Source organism: Pongo abelii, chromosome 1, assembly GCF_028885655.2.
Source record: "Pongo abelii isolate AG06213 chromosome 1, NHGRI_mPonAbe1-v2.0_pri, whole genome shotgun sequence".
Classification (NCBI taxonomy): domain Eukaryota; kingdom Metazoa; phylum Chordata; class Mammalia; order Primates; family Hominidae; genus Pongo; species Pongo abelii.
This window is the reverse complement of record NC_071985.2, coordinates 19,645,011-19,656,183: the sequence shown is the minus strand read 5'-3', so window position 1 is coordinate 19,656,183 and position 11,173 is coordinate 19,645,011. Positions and strand designations below refer to the sequence as shown.

Here is an 11,173-nt window from a genome sequence, read left to right as displayed (position 1 = left end):
TGAGTATCTACATATGAGATCATGTCATCTGCAAATAGGGATAATGATACTCTTCCTTTCCATTTAATGACTTTTTCTTCCCTCCCTCCCTCCCACCCTTCCATCCTTCCTTTCTCTCTCCTTTCTTCTCTTCTCTTTCTTTTTTTTCTTTCCTTCTTTACCCTTCCTTCCTTTCTTTTTCTTTCCTTCTTTCCTGTCCCCTTTCTCTCTTTCTTTTCTTTCTTTCTCTTTCTTTCTTTCTTTCTTTCTTTCTCTCTTTTTCTTTTTCTTTCTTTCTTCCCTTTCTTCCCTTTCTTTTTCTGTCTCTTTTTCTTTTTTCATTCTTTCTTTCCCTAGTTTCTCTGGCTAAAATGTCCACTACTGTGTTGAACAGAAGTAGCAAAATTGGATGTCCTTGTCTTGTTCCTGATCTGAGAGAAAAACCTTTCAGTTTTTGACCATTGAGTATGATGTTAGTTGTAGGTTTTTCATATGTGCCTTTTGTTTTGTTGAAGGAGTTTCCTTTTACCCTAGTGTATTGACTGTTTTTATCATGAACAAGTGTTAAAATTTTCAACCTTTTTTCTATATCAATTGAGATAATCATGAAGTTTCCCCCATTCGTTCTTGGAATGTGGTGTGTTATATTGATTAATTTTCATATATGGAACCAACCTTGCATTCTAGGAATAAATTCCAGTTGGTGGTGATGTATAGTCCTTTTTGTTTGTTTGTTTGTTTTTTGTTTTGTTTTGTTTGTTTTTTTTTTTGAGACAGAGTCTTGCTCTGTTGCCAGGCTGGAGTGCAGTGGCATGATCTTGGCTCACTGCAACCTCCACCACCTGGGTTCAAGTAATCCTCTTGCCTCAGCCTCCTGAGTAGCTGGGACTACAGACGTGCGCCACCACACCCAGCTAATTTTTTTGTATTTTTAGTAGAGACAGGGTTTCACCATGTTGGCCAGGATGGTCTTGATCTCTTGACCTTGTGATCTGCCCACCTCAGACTCCCGAAGTGCTGGGATTACAGGCCTGAGCCACCATGCCTGGCAATGTATAGTCCTTTTAATATGATACTGAATTTAGTTTGCTAGCATTTTGATGATAATTTTGCATCATATTCAAAAGGTTATTAGTCTGTAGTTTTATATCTTGTGATGTTTTTATCAGGGTAATGCTGGCCTCATAGAATGAGTTAGGAAATATTAACTCCTCATCTATTTTTAAAAGTTTTTGAGAAGACTTGGTGTTAATTCTTCTTTAAATGATTGGTAGAATTCACCAGTGAAGCCATTTGATTCTAGACTTTTTAAAAAATTTGAGTTACTAATTCTATCTTCACACTTGTTATAGGTTTATTCAGAATTTGGATTTCATTTTGAGTCAGTATAGGTAATTTGCATGTTTCTAGGAATTTGTTTATTTTACCTTAGTTATCCAATTTGTTTGTGTACAATATGTTCATAGTATTTTTTATAATCCTTTTTATTAAGTATTTCAGCAAAACCAATAGTAACACCCACTTTCATCTCTGGTTTTTATTTCTTTGTGTCATCTCCCATTTTTTTTGTTAGTCTAGGTTATGGTTTGTCAATTTTGTGAGTATTTTAAAATCAGCAACTTTTGGGTTTATTGATTCTATTGTTTTTCTATTCTCTATTTCATTTATCTACACTCTCATCTTTATTGTTTCCTCCCTTCAGCTAGCTGTCATTTTGTTTTGCTTTTCTTTTTCTTATTCCTCAAGATGTAGGTTTAGACTATTGATTTTAGATCTTTCTTCTTTTTTAATGTAAGCATTTTCAGGTGTAAAATTTCCCCTTAGTAGTGTTTTTGATGCATTGAATCAGTTTTAGTGTGTTGTGGTTTATTGTCATGTCTCAAGGTATTTTCTAATTTCCTTGTGAGTTCATGTTTTTGTTTAAGAGTATGTTGTTTAGGCCAGGTGTGGTGGCTCACGCCTATAATCCCAGCACTTTGGGGCCCAAGGTGGTTGGATCACGAGGTCAGGAGATCAAGAACATCCTGGTTAACACAGTGAAACCCCGTCTCTACTAAAAATACAAAAAATTAGCTGGGCCTGGTGGCGGCTGCCTATAGTCCCAGCTACTCAGGAGGCTGAGGCAGGAGAATGGCATGAACTGGGGAGGTGGAAGTTGCAGTGAGCCGAGATTGCGCCACTGCACTCTCAGCCTGGGCAACAGAGCAAGACTCCATCTCAAAAAAAAAAAAAAGAGTATGTTGTTTAATTTTCACATATTTGTGAATTTTCTAGTTTTCTTTCTATTATTGATTTCTAGTTTCATTCCATTGTGGCTGGAAAATATATCTTGTGTAATTTTAATCTTTTAACACATTTCTTGCAGGACAGGTCTACTGGTAGCAAACACCCTCAGCTTTTGTTTATTGGGAAACATGTTGATTTCTCCATAGTTTTGACGGACAGTATAGAGTTCTTCATTGACTGTTTTTATGTATTTGTTTATTTTCATGGATCATACGTAAGACTTCAGGTGATTTTTTCTTTTCTTTTCGTTTCTTTTTTTCTTTTTTTTTTTTGAGACAGGGTCTCGCCCTGTTGCCTAGGCTGGAGTGCAGTGGCATGACCTTGGCTCACTGCAACTTTTGCCTCCCAGGTTGAAGCAATTCTCATGCCTCAGCCTCTGGGATTATAGGCATGCACCAACATGCCTGGCTAATTTGTATTTTTAGTAGAGATAGGTTTTCCCCATGTTGATCAGGCTGGTGTTGAACTCCTAGCCTCATGTGATCCACCCATCTTGGCCTTCTAAAGTGTTGCGGTTACAGGCATGAGCCACTGCGCCTGGCCATATATTTTCTTTCAGCAGTTTAAATATGTCCTCCTACTTTCTTCTGTTGGTCATGGTTTCTCATGAGAAATTGGCTATTAATCTTATTGAGGATCCCTTGTATGTGACTAGTCACTTCTCTTTTGTTGCTTTTTTTTTTTTTTTTTTTTGAGATAGAGTCTCACTCTGTCACCAGGCTGCAGTGCAGTGGCATGATCTTGGCTCACTGCAACCTCTGCCTCCCAGGTTCAAGTGATTCTCCTGCCCCAGCCTCCCAAGTAGCTGGGACTACAGGCATGCACCACCATGCCTGGCTAATTTTTGTGTTTAGTAGAGACGGGGTTTCACCATGTTGGCCAGAATAGTCTTGATCCCTTGACCTTGTGATCTGCCTGCCTTGGCCTCCCAAAGTGCTGAGATTACAGGTGTAAGCCACCACACCTGGCCTCTTTTGTTGCTTTTAAGATTCTCTTTTTGTCTTTGGCTTTTGACAGTTTGCTTATAATGTGTCTAGGTGTGGGTATTTTGGTGTTTGTCCTAACAGTGTTCATTGAGTTTCTTGGATTTGTATATTTATATCTTCTATGAAAGTCAGGAAGTTTTTTACCATTATTTCTTCAAATATTCTTTTGCTCCTTTTTCCTTTTCCTTCTGGAACTCTCATAATGTGTATGTTTGTCTACTTGACAGTGTTCCACAGGTCCCTTAGACGCTACACTTTTTGCATCCTTTTTTTTCTTTCTTTTTCTCACACTTGATGACTTCAGTGATTCTATCTTTAAGTTTGCTGATTCATTTTTCCGCCTGCTCAAATCTGCTGTTGGACCCTATAGTTAATTTTTTCATTTCAATTATTTTATTTCTTTTCAGTTCCAAAATTTGTCTTGTTCTTTTTAGATAATTTCTCTTTATTGATATTCTCTCTCTCTCTCTCTCTGTCTCTCTGTTTTATAGAGATGGGGTCTCACTCTGTCACCCAGGGTGGAGTGTAGTGGCACAATCATAGCTCAGTGCAGCCTCAACTTCTGGGCTCAAGTGATCTTCCCACCTCAGCCTCCCAAGTAGCTGAGATTGCAGGCATGTACCCCTGTACCTGACTTCTCATTTTGTTCATCCATTGTTATACTGATTTCCTTTAGTTTTTTTGTGTCTTCCTTTAATGATTTGATCATATTTTAAACAGTTTTTTTAAAACCTTTGTCTAGTAACTCCAATTTCTGTCCTTCCTCCGGGATGGTTTCTGTCAATTAACCTTGGTCCTTTGAATTAGTCATATTTTTGTATTTTTTTGTATGCCTTGTGATTTTTCATTGAAAACTAGACATTTGATTACTACAATGTGGTAACTCTGAAAATCAGATTCTCCCCTTCCCCGGGATTTTCTGGCTCCTTTTCTTTTTTTTCTTTCTGTTATTGAAGGCTATAGTAGCCTGTTTGTTTAGTGACGTTCCCAAACTATATTTCAAGTACTGTATTTTTTGTTGACATGGTCACTGAAGTCTCCGTTCCTTAGCTTGAGTCCAGCTAGTGTTTTGACAGAGAATTCCTTGAATGCTAGGAGCTCTCCTACTCTTTGCAAATTGGCTCTGTGCTTGGGATTTCCTTCAACTCCAAGCTAGGCTTGCACTGTGTCTAGGGATCAGTCTAAGGTGAACACTTAGGTCTTCTCAGGTCTTTTCTGAGCATGCACATGTCTGTCAAAATTCCCCATTTACTTTTGAGTGTCCTAATTTCCCAGAGAAACTCTACACAGATTTTGCCTCAGGTAGTCTGTTGTATGTTGACCTGTAATCTTTTCTCCCAGGCATCTTAGGGTTGTTATTTTGGTTTGCAATATTTTTTAGCTTTTTTTGGCCTCGGTGCTGAGTTAGGCAAAACAGAGAGAAAATCAACTTGCATCAATTTTTCTGTGTTAGCCCCTATACAGGTTAGAATAGAAATGTGGCTCAGACAAATGTGACATATACAATAACTTGCAAATAAGGTCTGCTGTGATCCCTCCAGAACCGGGGGAAATGGTCTTGCACTGGGAACTTGGGCTGTTGCCTCATCAACATCACTACTGCTTTCAGATGGCTGCCACATAGGAGAGGGGTGGGGCGAAGACATCTAGAATCACCTCAAAACCTTCTACAGGGGTGTGTGTGTGTGTGTGTTTGTGTGTGTGTTTTTGAGACAGGGTCTCGCCCTGTTGCCCAGGCTGGAGTGCAGCAGCACGATCTCAGCTCACTGCAGCCTCTGCCTCCCAGGTTCTAGTGATTCTGTTTCAGCCTCCTGAGTAGTTGGGACCACAGGCACGTGACATCACGCCCTACTAATTTTTGTATTTTTAGTAGAGATGGGGTTTTGCCATGTTGGCCAGGCTGGTCTCGAGCTTCTGACCTCAAATGATCTGCCTGCCTCAGCCTCCCAAAGTATTGGGATTACAAGTGTGAGCCACCACGCCTGGCCCTTCTATATTTTTTTTTTTGGAAGTACTAAGGATTTTTATTGTCAAACAAGATATCATAATAGAAGACACAAATAAATTAATTGTTCTGATAATTTTAGACTCCGGGGCCTCTCTATGAAAGGTCAGCTTCTTATGCAGACAAGATACTATCCAAAACCAAAAATGGGTATTTGAGACAGTGTTCAAGACAATGACTGAACTTGTCCACAGTGAGGAGAAATAAGAAGGCAGTTTCCCTATTTCCTTTCCTCAGTGAGGTTATGTGTTGTATAAAGGGATGAGGCTCATTTTGGTGAAAAATGCTTTCATACAGAAAAGTTTGAATTCTTTTACCTCCCCTTGCAGATGTTTCAGGCTCTGAACAAGGAAATCAAAATACGGTAACACTGGCTTCACATGAGCCTCAAGACTATAATCTAACTGTACCTACCATCTTCTTTACTTTAGAAAAGTTTAGGCTGGCTGTGGTGGCTCATGCCTGTAATCCCAGTACTTTGGGAGGCCGAGGTGGGTGGCCTCATCAAGAGATCAAGACCATCCTGGCCAACATGGTGAAACCCCGTGTCTACTAAAAACACACAAAAATTAGCTGGGTGTGGTAGGGCTGCTTGTAATCCCAGCTACTCAGGAGGCTGAGGCAGGAGAATCACTTGATCCCGGGAGGCAGAGGTTGTAGTGAGCCAAGATCACACCACTGCACTCCAGCCTGGTGACAGAGCGAGACTCCGTCTAAAAAAAAAAAAAAAAAACTTTAACGTCTATTTACCTATACCAAATAAGTAGACTGAATTTTCTGTCTTAGTAAGTTTTTAACCAAATTGGAGTTAAATTAATCTCATTTTAAAGTGCAAGGAAAGCTTTGCAAGACTGGTGTTTGTTCTGTGGCTTATACAGAAGAGCATGCCTCCCCTGGCACTGACTTAAGAGGCCCCACATGAAGAACTGGCTGCAGGACAGTGATCCATTAGGTCTACCAAAAAGCGGGGTGACTCAAGGTTCAGCCTAGAAAGAGGGGTCCCTGCCAAGTCTGGCTTTTACCTGTACCCAGGTCCCAAACAGATCTTGGGTTCCCTAAGTGACAAGGCTGGAGAACAGTGCCAGTTGTCAAGAGGGCCAGATAATCTCAGCGAGTCAGTGAGCATCTCTTAAAGTTCTTGTCTAGGGTAAATGATGAAAAACTAGGTAATGAGGTCCCCCATACATCACTGCCGAAATGATATAGTCTAGCTTTAAAGCAGTACAAAATGGCTTCTTCCACACAACAAGGGCAAGCTTTGTACTAATGTTTCTCAAAAACCAATAATGTCTCCAGCTCTGGCCTCTAATTAACAGGTTTTTAAAAATATACCTTTCCGGCCAGGCATGGTGGCTCATTCCTGTAATCCCAGCACTTTCAGAGGCCGAGGGGGCGGATCACCTGAGGTCAGGAGTTCAAGACCAGCCTGGCCAACATGGTGAAACCCTGTCTCTACTAAAAATACAAAAATTAGCCAGGCGTGGTGGTGGGCACCTGTAATCCCAGCTACTCAGGAGGCTGAAGCAGGAGAATCGCTTGAATCTGGGAGGCAAAGGTTGCAGTGAGCCAAGATCGTGCCATTGCACTCCAGCCTGGGCGACAGCGCGAGACTCCGTCTCAAAACAAAACAAAACAAATATATATATAGAGAGAGCGCCAAGTTAAAAGGGGAGTGGGGCAAGAAACCCTCTTTACCAGAGGACTGGAAGAGAAAGCACTCTAGAAGCCAGTGGGTGTTAGCATATTCAAGTCACCAGGTTTGAGATGATGGGTCCATGGCAGTTGTTTATTCCCTTCCATCACTGGGATGTCTATCTTGGGCGGCCTCAAGGTTGCCGGATCTCTAGTCATGTGGTTGGCCTGGGCACGGATCAGTTCCATCGGAGAGGGCTTCTGGGCTCCTTGGTAGGCCTGGGTGGCAAAACTTCCAGAATCACCCTTCTGAAGGGATCTCGGTCCAAAGAGGCTCCACTTATCTGACAAGTTTTTGTCCTTATTTCCACTTCCAGAATCCATGGTGCTGGGATTTGGGCCAGGTAAAGCTGTGGAAGAACCAGAAGTGAACCAGCCTCTGGGCCTCTGCTCAGGGGAAGAGTGAGGAGTGCAGCTTGGGGCTGACTGGGCTGAGGCAGGCTGCCTCTCTTCTCTTGTTCTCTCTCCACTCTGTAGCTTTAGTTGGTGGAGCACTTCCGCCACTCAAAAGTACTTGGTCTCCTCCGTGGTGAGGCCCTTGTGCGGTGTGTAGCCAGCACCTCTCAGCCCTGTCTGTCACCCAAAATGCTGAGTACTTTCCTGTCTGTTTTGTGAACAGAGAATTCATGATGATATGGTTAGCTTTAGACTTCACCACTGGGACCGTGTCACACTGTCAATGACAGGGTCATGGCAGGGGCGGGTACGCTGGCCTCTTCTTCCTCCTCCTTGGCGAGGCACTGATACTTGCACTCTGGAATCACTGGCTTCCAGCGGGCGCTGCCCGTGTCCGATGGAGGAGGCATGGGCACAGGGTCCTCGAGGGCATCATCATAGCTAGATGCCCAGCAGTTTATCCCGATGGGCAGGGACATCTTGCCTAGAAGCCCACCAGCCTCAAGAGCAGGCACTTCTGTTTGTGTTGAAGCCAATGAAAGACTGGGACCCAGGTGCTTTTTCCATATATATAGAATTCCGAGCTGAGTCCCAGCCACCACAGTGAAATGATGTAACGACTAAGCTGACAGATGCTAATGAGGAACACGGTGCAGCAGCTGCAAATCAGCAAAGGTTCCCAGTAAGAGTGCATCCAGAGGTTCTGTTATCCTGCTGCTGCTGCTGGGCTGCCTGCGGCCTGGAGTCTGGCGCTAAGGAGGTTCTGAGGGCCCCCGTCTCCCGAGAGGCTGTGACGCAGTCTGGACCGAAGGCATGATGAGAGCAGCGGCGACACCGAAGGTCTCCAGGACCCAGCAGACAACACTGCCCTGCTGCTATGGTTTTGAAGTGTCTTTTTCTGGACTCAGCCCTTATGTGGTTGCTATAAACATTAGACTATTTTTTAAAGTAGTTACAAATGGTTATTTTGTTTGTTTGTTTGTTTGTTTGTTTGTTTTGAGATGGAGTCTCGCTCTGTCGCCCAGGCTGGAGTGCAATGGTACGATCTCAGCTCACTGTAACCTCTGCCTCCTGGGTTCAAGTGATTTTCCTGCCTCAGCCTCCCGAGTAGCTGGAATTACAAGCGCCCCTGCCACCGCACCCAGCTAATTTTTGTATTTTTAGTAGAGACAGGGTTTCATCACGTTGGCCAGGCTGGTCTCAAACTCCTGGCCTCAAGTGATCCACCCACCTCGGCCTCCCAAAGGGATTACAGGCATGAGCCACTGCAACCTCTGCCTCCTGGGCTCAATAGAAACATTTTTTTTTTTGAAAGTTTCTGCTTTAAAAAAATATATTTCTGTTGAGCCTGGGAGGCGGAGGTTGCAGTGAGCCAAGATTACACCACTGCTCTCCAGCCTGGGTGACAGAGTGAGACCCTGTCTCCAAAAAAAGAAAATTTCTGTTGGGGGAGAAGAGCTTGGAGCATCATACTCTGCCACTGTGCTGACGTTGCTGTATTTGTTTTTACATTCAAACTTTCTTTTGTAATAAAATGTATCTCGAAAAGCATCAGTGGTGGTGTGGCTTTATTCACTTTTAGTTTGAGAATGTGCACATTTTCTTCCTAATATTTGGCAACTTAAAATAATCAAAAGGCTCAGGACCCAGTTAAGAGAGTTTATTCAAGTGCACTGTGAGGGTGGCCATCTCAGGACACATGGACACCAAAGAATGGTGATCAGTGCTCCTGGTGTCCTGGTGTGGGGAAAAGCGAGGGTCGCTTATGAGGTCAAAAATGGAGGTGTTGAACAGAATCACAACATTTTCCATACAGAGGCTAACATGCAGATATAAGATTTGATTGACTACTATTGATTCCACGCTAAGGGGGTGGCTTAACATCCTATTGTAAGGAGGTAACAACCACAAGGTCTCCAGCATCATTTTGTGTAGGTTTAAATGAAGAATGGGAAGTCTGGTTGACATGTAACATCTCAACACAAAAGTCAGGAAACAATGGTCATGCACCAGAGGAAAAGAATGGTCATGTTATATGACTCAGTTTGCAGGGCTTAACTTTTATTCTTAGCACAGTACATTTGGAAGGTCCTAAAATTTTATCTCTTTTCACATATGGCAGGTGGATACATCAGTGTCCCAGGTGGGGCTGGCTATGCTTTAGAGTACTGGCTGTCCCTGTGGTCTTTACTGTCTATCAAGTGGTACCCAATCTCCTACCACAAAGGGCTCAATGTTTTCAGCCAGACAACAGTGTGTTTGCCTTTATTTGCAGCTCAGATAAATATCTTCTCACAGTCAGTTCAGCTGAAAAACATTTATTGAGTACTATATGTCAAGTATGGCAGAAAGCATGGGGGTATAACTGAGAACCTAGAGGCTCCATGCTAGAGGAATGTACTTCCAGTGAGAGAGACAGACGGTAGGCAAACAATTTTAGGACAATGGGGAGCTGCCATGATGGAGGCATGTAGATGGTCCTGTGGGAGCGCAGAGCAGGAACTTCCTGGAACTGAGCATTTTTTGTTTGTTTGTTTGTTTTTAGACAAGGTCTTACTCTGTTGCCCAGGCTAGATGCAGTGGTGCCATCATAGCTCACTGTAACCTCCAACTCCTGGGCTCAAGCGATCCTTCTGCCTTAGTGTCCTGAGTAGCTAGGAATACAGGCATGCACCACCACACCTGGATAATTTTTAAAATTTTCTGCAGACAGAGGGTCTCACTGTATTGCCCAGGCTGGTCTCAAACTCCTGGCCTCAAGAAATCCTTTTATCTTGACCTCCCAAAGCGCTGGAATGACAGGAGTAAGTCACTGGCCTCAGCCCTGGGAGCTGAGTCTTGATTAGAAGTCAGCTAAATGAAGAAGGAAGGGCCACCAGATGAAAAATTCATAGCAAAGCCTGAATGAAAACTTGGGATTTCGGAGTCCTGGTCCAGTGTTTTTCTTACTTATCCGGGTTTTCAGAATCTCATCTAGAAGAGACTCATATTCTTGTTTAATCTGGCAGGGCTTCTTTCCTTGTAAGGTTTGTTGGGAAATGAGGTATTTTGACCTGCTTGACTGATTCACCTACTAAAAGGATTATATAGTCACTGCTCTAGAAAACCACTTCCTCAGTGAGAATGTGGTCCAGTAGATTGTGCATCCTGGTTTTTCACACATTATTATTTATCATTCTTTTTTTTTTTTTTTTTTTTTCAGACGGAGCCTCGCTCTGTCACCCAGGCTGGAGTGCAGTGATGCGATCTTGGCTCACTGCAACCTCCGCCTCCCAGGTTCAAGCAATTCTCATGTCTCAGCCTCCCAAGTAGCTGGGACTACAGGCATGCACCACCATGCCCAGCTAATTTTTAAATTTTTAGTAGAGACAGGGTTTCGCCATGTTGGCCAGGCTGGTCTTGAACTCCTGACCTCAGGTGATCCACCCACTTTGGCCTCCCAAAGTGCTGGGATTACAGGTGTTAGCCACCACACCCGGCCTATTATTTATTATTCTAACCTGTGTTCCAACACACTTTGATGACCTGCTTGTTGAATGGCTTTCAGAAGGGAGGCTTTGCCTTTCTTCCTGGGATAGAGTCATCTGAGTGCTTATCTTGGCTCAGTTCTAAGTGAGTGGTCTCTTTACCTGTCATCCCCATTGTCAGGTTAGAGCTAGGCAGCATCCCATAAGACTCAATCCTCCCTGGAATCAGATGAGTGGACAGCAGGGTGGGCCCTGCCAGCCCAGCCAAACAGTCAGATCCTTTCCCTGAGAATCTGGAATACGGATGCTTCCAATTCTGGGGACTGACTTGGTTAGCTATAGGTTCCACGTACAGTTATGGA

At 43.2% G+C, this 11,173-nt stretch overlaps 1 pseudogene; it reads right to left on the bottom strand.

Annotated features, from left to right (window-relative positions):
• Positions 1–6,975: 6,975 nt before the first annotated feature.
• Positions 6,976–7,838, bottom strand: LOC100431557 (putative monooxygenase p33MONOX; annotated as a pseudogene).
• Positions 7,839–11,173: the final 3,335 nt, after the last annotated feature.